The 12523-nt window shown below is 39.0% G+C and overlaps 1 protein-coding gene across 5 annotated transcripts in view; it reads left to right on the plus strand.

The window, feature by feature from the left end:
• The window catches only part of TTC7B (tetratricopeptide repeat domain 7B), a 263032-nt gene that overhangs the window by 174303 nt on the left and 76206 nt on the right, over positions 1 to 12523 (plus strand). The gene's annotated exons all lie outside the window — the stretch shown is intronic.

Raw genomic sequence — 12523 nt, forward strand, 5'->3', positions numbered from 1 at the left:
ATTGGCAACCTCCCCTGAAAATGTGTTAGAACCCAGCAGCCAGGCCCATCCATCTTGGCACCACCTTCCTCCCTGTCTCACAAACTTGTAACCTTGATGTTATTCTCAACTTATCTTTCTCATTCAACCCACGCGTTCAATCTGTTACCAAATCCTGTTGGTTCAGCCATCACATGACTAAAGTCTGCCCTTTCCTCTCCATCCAAACTACTACCACATTAATCCAGGCATTTATCCTATCCCACCTTGATTTCAATATCATCCTCCTTGATTACTGCGTTGCTCTCCTTGCTGACCTCCCTGCCTCCTGTCTCTCCCCAAGCCAGTCTATATTTCACTCTGCTGCCTGGATCATTTTTCAACAAAACCATTCAGTCCATGTTTCCCCACTTCTCAAGAAGTTCCAGTAGTTGCCCATCCACCTCTGCAGTAAATATTAACTCCTTACCTTTGGCTTTAAAGTACTAAGTAACCTTGCCCCCTCCTACCTTATATCACTGTTTTCCTACTACAGTCCAGACCACATTTTCCGCTCCTCTAATGCCAACCTATTCACTGTACCTCAGTCTCATTTATCTTGCTTCCAGTCTCTTGCCCACATCCCACTTCTGGTCTGGAACGCCCTCTCTCTTCATATCTGACATACTGTCACTCTCCTCACCTTCAAATATCTTGTTAAAAGCACATCACCTCCAAGAAGCCTTCCTTGACTAAGCCCTCATTTCCTCCTCTCCCACTCCCTTCTGTGTCACCTTTCTACTTAGGTTTGCACCTTTTATTCACTCCTTTCCCTCAGCCCCACAGCACTTCTGTATATATCCATAATATGTTTATTTATATTAGCATCTATCTCCCCCTCTAGACTGTAAGCTCATTTTGGGCAGGGAGTGTGTCTGTTATAATGAACTCTCCCAAGCACATAGAACAGTTTTCTGCACACAGTAAGTACTCAGTAAATATAACTGATTGATTGGTATTTGTTGGGGGCTGCCATTTTTCCCCACATTCCAAGATTTCATGTGGTCCATGTTCTGTTACTCTCAGGTTTCTCCTGATCAATTTGATCAGTCAGTGGTATTTACTAAACACTCTCTGTGTGCAGAGCACTGTACTTGGGAAAGTACAGTACAGAAGAGCTGGTAGACACTATCCCTGTCCACAAGTTGCTTACAGACTACTGGGAGAGACAAACAATAAAATAAATTGCAACAGGGGAAATGGCAGGGTGTATATGTGTGTGTATATGTATATACACACACATACATAAATAGTAAGGGACTGAAAGTGGAGTGAACAGCAAGTACTTAAGAAGTACAGATCTAAGTCCCTGCCAATCTGCCTAGTTCATTTGGGGTCTTATGCCCCTCTGCTCCAGGCGCATAATACCTGAAGGCATTACCCAGGAGAAAGAGTGGGTCAGATGGTAATAGGAGATATTTGAGAAACATCCACTGCTATCAGCTATCTGTTCAAGCCCAGTTCCCCTCGTGGCCCAGCAGCTCTAGGAAAAAGCCCATGCTAATTAATGCCTGCTCTAGATCTTTGGAACACTCAACTTTCTCCTAAATCATATTACCTTTTCCCCCCCAGCATCCTTCTCTTCCCACTAACTGTTCTGATTCCTTTTCTTTTGTCTTGCATGAGTATGCAGCATAGCATTGCTTGGGTTCAGAGCAGGTTCACGTTTTTCTCCTAAGCCTTTGTTTCTGCCGTCTTAAAATTTGACAGTGAAAATATGAACCATTATTTGGTGGCAAAGCAAAAGCTCCAGTTACAGACAGTTATTAAAACTATTCTATGAAGATGTTTTAATAAAGAACAATTTAATTGGCCTGGTTTAATCACCATTGGCTTCGAAGTACTCAACTACCTTGCCCCCTCTTAAGTCACCTCTCTACTCTTCTACTACAACCCAGCCCGCATGCTTCTCTCCTCTCATACTAACCTTCTCACTGTGCCTCGATCTCGCCTAACTCGCTGCCGACCCTTTGCCCACACCCGGCCTCTGGCCTGGAATGCCCTCCCTCCTCAAACTAACAGACAATTACTCGCCCCCTCTTCATGGCCTTTTTGAAGCCACATCTCCAGAAGGCCTTCCCTGATTAAGCACCCTCCCCCCTTCCTCTTCTCCCACTCCGTTCTACATCACCCTGACTTGCTTCCTATGTCCTTCCCCCCTCCGAGTCCCATCACGCCTATGTACATATCTGTAATTTATTTATCCTTATTAATGTCTGTCTCCCAAACCCTAGATTGTAAGCTTGTTGTGGGCAGGGAATGTGTCTGTTTATTGTTGTATTGGACTCTCCGAAGCACTAGTACAGTGCAGTGCACACAGTAGACGCTCAATAAGTACAATTGAATGAATGAGTGAACCACTTTAAGTACAATAAAGAGAATGGCCTCATGATTCACCCACCCCACCTGGATTAGTCAACAGAGCCAGTGGTGGTGGGCCCTTAAAACAGGGAACCTGATTTCTGGTAGAGGAACATACAGCTTTGAGCAGGTGTCAAGGCTTTGCCCAAGGCCCTATCAACTCTTGCATTTGAAGAAAAAGCAGACAGGTCAGCAGTAGAAAGTTGTCCACTTGATCCAGAAGAATAGTTAAAAACCATTTTTAGGTGTTTCTATCCATTCTGAAAGGATGTCTTGCAAGTGGGTTTGGGACTTGTGGGTGAGCCATCTTACACTGTTATGACTCATGAGAATGCCTGACAAAAGGAAAGGAATAGGCGTTCCAGTGTGATTAAATTCTGGGGGGACTGATTCCGTCATAGCCCAAGGAAGGAGAGAACCAGGGCTAGTTACAGCACCTGCAGTGATTTTGACAGGTTTGAAACAACTGCTGTGGCTCTCCCTCCCCCTCCTCCTCCCTCTTCTCCTGTGAGGCAAATCAGACCAAATTCAAAACATGTTCCCTTCCAGCATCATTTGGAGACAACTAGCCAAGGTGGTTACATATTTGAAAGATTTGTTGCCCCTGAAATCTTCAGACTTCCTGAATATAGCATTGCCTTCCAAACTTTCAGAAAGAGAGGGACTGGTGATTTCAAAAACGAATTTTAACATCTTCTGTGCCATCGCTTGGCTGATTTACCTATTTGGTTTAAAGCTTTCCAGTCATAAGGAGATGCTTTCAGGTAGTTCCTTGGGTGTCCTCTGTCTTCCCTTCTTTCCAGGGGCCTAGGTAGTGGTATTAATTAAGTGTTTACTCTGTGCAGAGCCCTTTCCTTGCCCTTGGCATTAAACCCTCTTCCCCCTTCACAAATGCAGTTTAACCATTTGTTTGGTCTTAGGTTTGTACTTGTTGACTGTATTTTTCTGGAGTGGGGTAACCCAGCAAATCTGATCCAGCATTTTCAGGGAGAGTTTTGCCTGCCTGAAACATTTGGATTTGGCCCATTAAGAATCTTATGCAGCATATGCTGTCTTCTTTCCATTAAGCTCTATATTTATGGGGCTAAGGAAGAATTTGTAATTCTCACAGGTTGTCATGAGATTGTGTTTCCCATTCTTAGGGCACAAATATACTAGCTTGGAAAAAGCTACACAATTTTGTCTGACCGCATAAAAGCAAGAAAACTCTGTCAATTATTCCCTTTTGTCACCTATTGACAGTAGGGAAGTATAAAAATCATCTGCTGCTTAAAAACCTCTGTGATGACAGTCTAGCCTGAACTATTTTGAATTTAAAGTTGCCTCTTTTTTTTGCTTTGGGGCATAGGTTGAACACTTAATGCTCCTTCTGGGAGTGCAGTTTTAGTATTCTGGGGTTATTAAACCTTCTCGTAAGAAACCACCTCAAGAAGGAAGACCCCTCCAATGTTCAGAGCCCAATTAAATAGAAAATTATTGTGATCACCTGGGTGCTATAGACCATCCTGACTGTTGCTTGCAACACCCATTAATGATGTTCCAGAGTCAGTTGCCCCTGCCTTGTTGAACATCTTGTTTATTGCTTAGAACAGTGCTTGGCACATTGATTCATTCAATTGTATTTATTGAGCACTTACTGTGTGCAGAGCACTGTACTAAGCACTTGGAAAGTGCAATTCAGCAACAGAGACAATCCCTATCCAACAACAGGCCTCACAGTCTAGAAGCGGGAGAACAGTAAGCGCTTAACAAATACCATTATTATTATTATCTACTATCGCAGCCAGCAGTGGAGTACAACTGATGAGTGACAAGTTTGTCTTTGGAAATTGTGACTCACTGCCTTGTGTTGGAATAAGTTGGTAGGTCCTTAAATAGAAGTAGTCATTTTAAAAAGTTTTTCTCCCAGTGCCTTTGAAATAGGATGTGGGGTGGGGAAGATGTGTTTCATGGAAGGTTGAAATGACGAAACTTACTTGTGTTTAGAGAATAGCCCTTTTTTTAAATTTCCCCGTTGAGAGAGTGGGTCCATTTGGAAGTGTTCTAAACTTCCTCACTCATCCATATAACAGGTAAAACATGAAATATCAGTACAAACTTCCTTCCAGAAGTGCACTAGCTAGATACCGTATCCCCCTAAAAGTTTCCACATTCCATTTTGAGAAACTCTTCTCAGTGTATTGTTTTATTTCAGTGGTGTGTCCCAAGTACTGAGTCACAGAATTCAGATAAACTAAATAGGTTGGTTTTTTTAAGTTGGTTTTCAATAGTTCCCTCCATCCAACGGGCAACAAATAGAATGACAAATTCTAATATTAATGATTTCAATGTTTTTTTTTATTTTTTTAACAAAATAGAAAAGCAATCAGTAAGTACTGATGAAACCTATGTGTTTGAGTTGATTTATGTGTAAAAGGCTCGCAGGGTAAACTTAAAATTCATTTTTCCCTTTTCTTCTTGCAGAATGTACAATTTAACATATCCATTATTAAGAAAAGCACTTGTTTTCTGTATAATGCTCTTTTCATACTGTTATTAGGTACTGGGATGACTGCATTGTTAAGTCACTTTTTTTACAAATTATGTGAATGTTAAAATCCTGTTTGTAGCATTTTTTCAAAGTTATTTGGTTTTATCCATTTTTTCTTTTTCTTTTTCACTTTTTTAGCCTCAAATTCATCCTCCTCCTCCTCCTCCCTTTCAAGGACAGAATCTCTTCACCTGTTTGTATCTTCTCATCTTCCTCACTCTCATCCTAAATCTGATACTTTTGTCTGGCCCCACGTAACCTATTCATTCAGTGATCCTGGGCCGCAACGCACACCTTCTCTCTGTAAAATGTTTTTGAATTTTTTTTTGTTGCTATTGTTGTTTTCTGTAGGCCTCTTAATTTGCTTGGTGCTTTATTTTTTTCTGATAATCTTTCTAGCTGAAAAGCAACTCTAGCTGTGAAAACCTAGTGAGGCCCAGCACATTTAGGAGGGAGAAAAGTCATCCTAATCTCACATCAAAACATTTGGAAAATAATATTTTAACATGTAAATGTAAATCCCCAGCAACATTGCTCAAATGTTGAATATTCTACATTCATTCAGTCATATTTATTGAGCGCTTACTAAGTGCAGAGCACTGTACTAAGCGCTTGGGAAGTACAGTCACAGTCGCAATGCCTCTTTCCTGTGGGAGAAGCAAGGAAGTTCCTCTCTTTGCCATTTTTCAGCATCAGAGTATTCCAAGTTTATAGGGTTGTTAGTGCAATCACATACTTTTGAAAGTAGAACAGTGAAATTTTTCAGATGTCTGAGATTTTTTGTGTACATTTTTAGGAATATTATTTTATTGTCAATAATGAATTCTAATTTTTTTCTTAGAATAATGAATAAATCTGTTTTTTCCAATAAGAGGATCTGTGGAAGAGATTTGTATCAGATCTTTTAATTCAATTAACTAGTAAAATGAAAACGAAGGATTTGGAGCATCTCATAATGGGTTAAGGTCCTGTCAAATGGGAAGGTTTACTTCTAGATGAAACTGAGGTGTTTTAGGTGGTGATTGAACAAATGGTACCCCAGTGGCATGTACAGACATCCCTGTTAAAGGTCTACCAACTCAGGGAATAACTTAACTTACCTAATAGGGTCTGCCTCCTTATTTTCATAGTTATTGCTGTAAGCACCAGCCCTAGGTATGACTATTGGGTAGTTTCTTCTAATATCCCATCATTCATTCATTCATTCATTCATTCATTCATTCAACTGTATTTATTGAGCGCTTACTGTGTACAGAGCATTGTACTAGGCGCTTGGGAAGTACAAGTCGGCAAGTCCCTACCCAACAACTATCAGTCTTTGTTACCCACTTTAAAGTAGCATATGCACTAAAAATCAAGGGGAAAAAAATGACCTGGTTTGAGTGGAATTATAGCGAAATTATTTCTTTAGGATATGAGGGGTCCGGTTTCCACCTGAATCAATTAACCCATTTAGTTGAACTTAATGTGATGAATTAAAAAAAACCCACTAATTTTACACTTAACTTGGTGGTTCCTTCTGTTCTGTTAAAGCTTTTGACAATGGGAGACTTGATTCCTCCTTGAGGTATTTTGTACCTGATGAATTAGTAGAGTATTGAGTTTTTGTCACAACCTCCACAGGGCAACCTCTAAATGTGGTTCATCTTAGGCAATGCTCAATGGTTTCTTTTTTCTGGAGCTCTGAGTAACAACCAATTCCTTCAGGAATGCTTAGTCAGTTATGAGAAAATGTAGAGGCATTGGGCCAGAAGCAGGGATTCCAAGCCTCTTGTGTTTTTTCCCCTCAAATGAAGAAGGTGGTAACATGAAAAACAAAAATTGTTCATGTTCAAATGTGGAAGATCAGTATACGGCCTTGACTGATTGGAAATGAAATTGAATTACTAGTTTTCTTTCAGTTTAAGCAAATTTGAATGGTCCAAAGCTCATTTGGGGGCTTTTTCACTTTGACTCTAAAGGTCTGTCTTTTGTGAGTTCCTGGAACCCATGATGGGTGCTGATGAGTGGAAAGATCAATTAGCCACCATATTCCTTGGGAATTTCTTGTCCTGGAGACAAAACACATCTCATGAATTTTTAGGAGTTCTCCCTATTGAAATCTACCCCTCAGGACATGAAAATTAAGTAGCCATTATTGTTGCTTAGCAATACTTACTAAAAAGTATGCCCCCCCCCCCCCCACTTTATTTGAAACTTGAATCTTTCCATTGAATTTACAGCCAGAAGGTTATCAGAAATGTATCTGCTTTCTTTTGGTTTTTGCTTTTCGTTTTTCAGGTGCTTTTAATTTGGGGTATAATCTGTTGTTCCAAGGCAACCTTCCAGATGTATATTTTCATGGTTTGTCTTCCATTTTATCAGTTAGTAGCTTAGAAATCTGTCATTAAATTTTAAACAGCCTTGAAAATCCTATCTCACTTCACCAGGGAATGCTAGTGTTCTGTTGATCAGTAGTGGAAGTTTGAAGCTGTGTGTAAAGTAAGGCTGCTGCTGTTTACCCATTTAGTCACCCAGAGGGCTGTAATCTTAGGAGATCTGAGCGCACTCAGCCGTCACTGGCGTTTAATTATTAAAGAGACAGTATTCCCTTCTTGAGGACTACAAGAAAGGTGTTTTAGGAAAATAGTGTATGTAATATTGGGATATTTAGATTTAAAGTCCAGATAGGTTTAAACTTTAGTTTGTTGTAGTTGGTGAAATAGCTCAATCCAGCCCATTCTTTGAGCCTCTGCCAAGCCTGCGTTGTTGGGACCTGATCCTTGAAGTGAGTAGGCCACCCCTTGAGTGTAAGGTGGGACTGTCAAGCATTTTAGGAAATGAATTAAGGTTTGAAACTATCAAGGAAGTATTTAAGGCTGCAGTTCACCCTAAACAGTTAATTCACCTCTCAGAACGCTGACTTTTCCTCAGGGATCAATTTATCCCTTGTAGCATCTAGCCCACAGTGTGCTTTCTTAAAGGAGCAGAACACTTTCCTAACTATTCCATCTTTTTAACTTGTTTTAGGGATGCTTTCTACCACTCCCCAGCAAAATGTCAAAGGGAGTTGTATCTCGTTCTTGGGACAGTTTTTTGGTTTTTTTTTTTATCATGTATTCTAGGGAGCTGTTGCAGTCACTGAAGGGAGCCCTGCCATATAAACAATGATTCTTTCAATAGAAGCATCCAAAAAGAGGAAACAAACAATGAAATAAAAATTGCTCATTAGCAATTGCACATTGATTTAGCATTTCTAACAGCAGAAATTCATATTCAGAAGATAAATGCATAAATTATTGGGCAGCATTCAGAAATATTATACTATTTTAATGACTCTGGAATATCACATTCCTGTGGATGCTCCCATTTTTCCTTAGGGCACCTAGAGGGTTTCTTTTAATGCCTCACAGTGTTTTAATTTATTAAATTCAGGCATGATTATTAAAGTACTGCTCTTTTTCCTTTCAACTGTAGGTAGATGTAGGTTTCACCTAAGTGTGAAATACAAAATAAATGATGTTCCTTCCTATCAGTAAAGTAAAACAAAGAAAGTAGTGAATAACTGCACAAACTATGTAAGAATAGTTTTTAAAAAAGGATGAAGCTAGTGCAAATGGTAACATTGATACACATTTACACTAAGTTCAGTTAGCTGTATGTAGGAATTAGTGATGGGAACATTAGCATAAATCTTGTAAACCATGTCTTGTCTCTCCACTGCCTGCAGGAAACAAGCCCTTGTTCCTAAAATCAATAACATTACATTGGTAAACAGCACCTCAAGCACAGATAAGCCTTATGAATATTTATCATAAAGTATTTAAATTTGAATGAATGCACCTGCCCCATGTAGTCCTCCAGAAGAGTGTACTGTCTCTTCGCAAATATGGGAGTGTATTTGCTTACTATGGCATATGGTGATTTTCTGCATGTTTTGTTTATGGTTTTCTTAAATGCTTTGCTGTTTGTCTTGCATGGAAAGTTTGCTGTGAAGTTTGCTGTGCGTGGTTCTTTCTCACATTGAGGTCTCACCCTCCCAGTGGGATTATTTCATGAAGTTTAATTGAAAGTCCAATTTTCCACTTCAAGGAAGAGAAACAAATTTGAATTAAATCAAGTGTCTGATGTGCTATAGTTATTTGGAAATCATGGGTTTGGGGCTATGGGCTTGGTCATTCTCAAAAGAGGGTTATAGGATGAGTGGAAAAAGGGAGTATTTACTTGCATCTGCCATTGTGACCATATAACTCTATTAGAGGGAAACAAAAGAGCAGGTGCATAGTTTTTGTGGAACTGACTTTGTGACCATCACAGAGCAATTGCAGATACAGATACTCAAGGACCAGTCACTTTTATGTCAGTTGCAATCTTTGATCAAATGGGAGATGTGTGAAGTTTTGTTGAATTAGAGGAAGTCCATGAATCTGGATTGCATGGCATTCTGTGTTGGAAATGTCCCCCTCTGTGGTATAGGCACTAGGGAATCCCCAAAACACACTGATTCCACTATCCCAGAATAATAATAATAATAACAATAATAATAATGATGATGACATTTATTAAATGCTTACTATGTGCAAAGCACTGTTCTAAGTGCTGGAGAGGTTACAAGGTGATCATGTTGTCCCAAGGGGGGGCTCACAGTCTTCATCCCCATTTTACAGATGAGGTAACTGAGGCACAGAGAAGTTAAGTGACTCACAGCTGACAATTGGTGGAGCCGGGATTTGAACCCATCACTCTGACTCCAAAGCCTGGGCTCTTTCCACTGAGCCATGCTGCTTATGGTTTTGGTGCCTCCAGTGGAAGATGCACATTTGAGTTGGGTCTATTATTTGATTGTCTACCAAGTAGTCTGAGAAGAATTTGGGGTAGGAAGAGGTTGATTTTTTTGAAAATAGGAAATTCCTTGTTGGGGGAAAAAATATCTTAGCTCTCGGTGGATTGCTTCATTACAAATAATTACGATTTAATATTGAAGTAATTTGAAAATGAATTCTTTGTTGTTGTTTTTCAAAGCTTCCGTTTTGCCAGATAAGTAAAGAATTGGGAAATCTGTGGACGGGTGATAATGACTTAGGGGCTCTGTTAAATGGATTTCAGTAATTTAAAAGTATTATGTTGTACATGCCCATTAATGAAGCTTTGATTAATAAGGTTTAGTGAATTACAAATTAAAAGTAGGTCTCCACATTAAACCATTCCATTTAGGGACTGTAGACAAGAAATGTAAAAGCAGGACAGGCTGGAGTTTTTACACACATCCTTGTTCTCACATTTATACATACCGACACATGCAAAGGGTAAAGCTATTTAAAGCCACTTCAAATAGACACAACTCCAAATTCTCAAGAACTGATTAGTTTATAGTTTAGGATGTGATACATGAAACACAGCATACAGTGAGTTAATTCTTAGTATGAAAGTAGCATGTGTCCCCATGATGAAATTTAGACCCTACAAATTATATGAATGCTGAAGGTAAAATATGAACATTACTGAACAAAAACTCCCTACATCCTTATGACTTAGAAAATGAAATTTTAGAGGAGAAAATTTTAAGACTAGAAGCAAATTGAGGAAGTCATCCTTAGAATCTTCTGAATTCCTGCTATAATTGTTTAAACTCTTTGCCATCTCTTTTCTGACTACCCATTTTACCCATTTGGCCAGGCAAACTGAATCAGGATGGGAATTAAGGAAATAATTTCCTTAATTAATTTCCTTAATTTTGATTAATAAGGTTTTTAAACATTCCATTTAGGGACTGTAGATGAAATATAAAAGCAGGACAGGCTGGAGTTTTTACACACATCCTTGTTCTCACATTTATACATACCAACACATGCAAAGGGTATGTCTTTTTTTTAAAAGACTAGTCTAAAAGAGTAGTTTAAAAGACTAGTGAGTTTATCCCAAGTGCTTAGTAGAGTGCTTCACACACAGTAATCACTCAGTAATTACTATTGATGGTTGTAGTGAGTCTGAAAACAGCATTGCTTTTTCCCAGGGTGGAAGTCTTTTCAGAGTTCCTTATTCATTTTGCACATTACTATAGCCTTTTTCTGAAAAAAAATTAATGTCACCCCAACCTTTGGGTAAGAGCCTGTATGAGAATGGAAGGGTACCAGATTAAAGTTCTGAGTGATACAGAAAAAATGGCATTGATGACTTGAGGCACTTTTCCTCCAGTCAGAGGTGAGAGCCACTCTACTGAGGGTCACCTTTTAATTGAAGCCTGAAATGGAGATCCTTTGCCCATTTGAGTCTTTGGGTCCTCTTGATAAGTTGGTGATTTAGCTGTGGGAGCCAAGAGAAATATCAATTTACTCCTATTTCCCTAAATCAACTGTAGCTTCAGATGGTTATATTCTTCTTTTCCATTCAAAACTGTGTTATCTTGCCATGGCCAATTGCTATGTTTGGAGTCCAGCAGCTGGGTAACAGTACCCAGCACTGATAGTTGCTATAGTAATAAGCACTTCTTAAATTAATGAGATAAATAATAGATGATATGTATCTTTCCGTGGCCTACCTGTTGAACCTAGATTGTTCTGAATTTACTTGGAATACAATGCCTTTCCCTAGAGCACCTTAAAGTGCATTCATTAAATGGAAAATTAGTCCCATAGTTGTGTCAGTGTATTAATCCTCTTGCTTCCTTTGAGTCAAGTCCAAAATTGTTCAGGCTTGGCTTGGATTACATCAAGAGCAATGGTAAGAACATGTGTGTGCTTTGATAGAAGGCACAAAGCTGTATCAAATGTATTCATTAAGGGCTGATCATCCTAAATTGCTTACAACTTGGCCAGAAACCTACTTTAAAGTTTAATCCATCAACATAGCAACCATGCTAAGTACATTTTTTTATTTTTTCTTCCATTTTTCATTAGTTTTTGCCTCCTTTTACTCTTGCCTTGTTCTATGTGAAAAATTTCATTGAAAGCTGGGTTCAGCATGTCTAAGGATCAATCAATCAACAGTATTGAGTACTTACTATGTGCAGAGCACTGTACTAAGTGCTTGGGAGAGTACAGTGAAACAAAATTAGCAGACACATTCCAGGCCCATAACGAGCTTACAGTCGAGAAGGGAGAAAAGTTAAGTGGAGAATGATATTATTATTAAGGAGTCAAATAATAAAAAATATTTGCCCACAGTGCCCCAGGAATCTTCTGAGAACACAGCCTCTACCCTCAAGGAGCAAATTTTCTCAAAAGCACAGTTCACTTAGTTGTCTTATAAAGAAGGAAAGATCTATTCAAGGACTTACAATAATTAGAATATGACTGACATCTTCACTAATACTCATGTGTGTGTTCCTTTTTTTCCTCTATTTTGTTAGAGTAGTTAAGCATAAAATAGAATCATTTGGCTGATGTTTTGCCCCAGTTCTTATGGAATCTCTTTAGCTCTCCAGTTCTCCCTACAACTTCTTGCTCTTTAAGAATTTTAATTGCTTTGAAAGGAACAGTAGAATAGATTGTCAGCTCCTTGCGAGCAAGGGACATGTCTTTTGATTCTACTGTATTGCTCTATCCCAAGCACCTAGTCGATGGGTGGTAAACACTTAAGTAAATACCTTTAAATGAATTACAGTAAGGAAGGAGTTTGGCTTTGGTGGGGATAGAA

Source organism: Tachyglossus aculeatus, chromosome 1 (genome assembly GCF_015852505.1).
Source record: "Tachyglossus aculeatus isolate mTacAcu1 chromosome 1, mTacAcu1.pri, whole genome shotgun sequence".
NCBI lineage: Eukaryota > Metazoa > Chordata > Mammalia > Monotremata > Tachyglossidae > Tachyglossus > Tachyglossus aculeatus.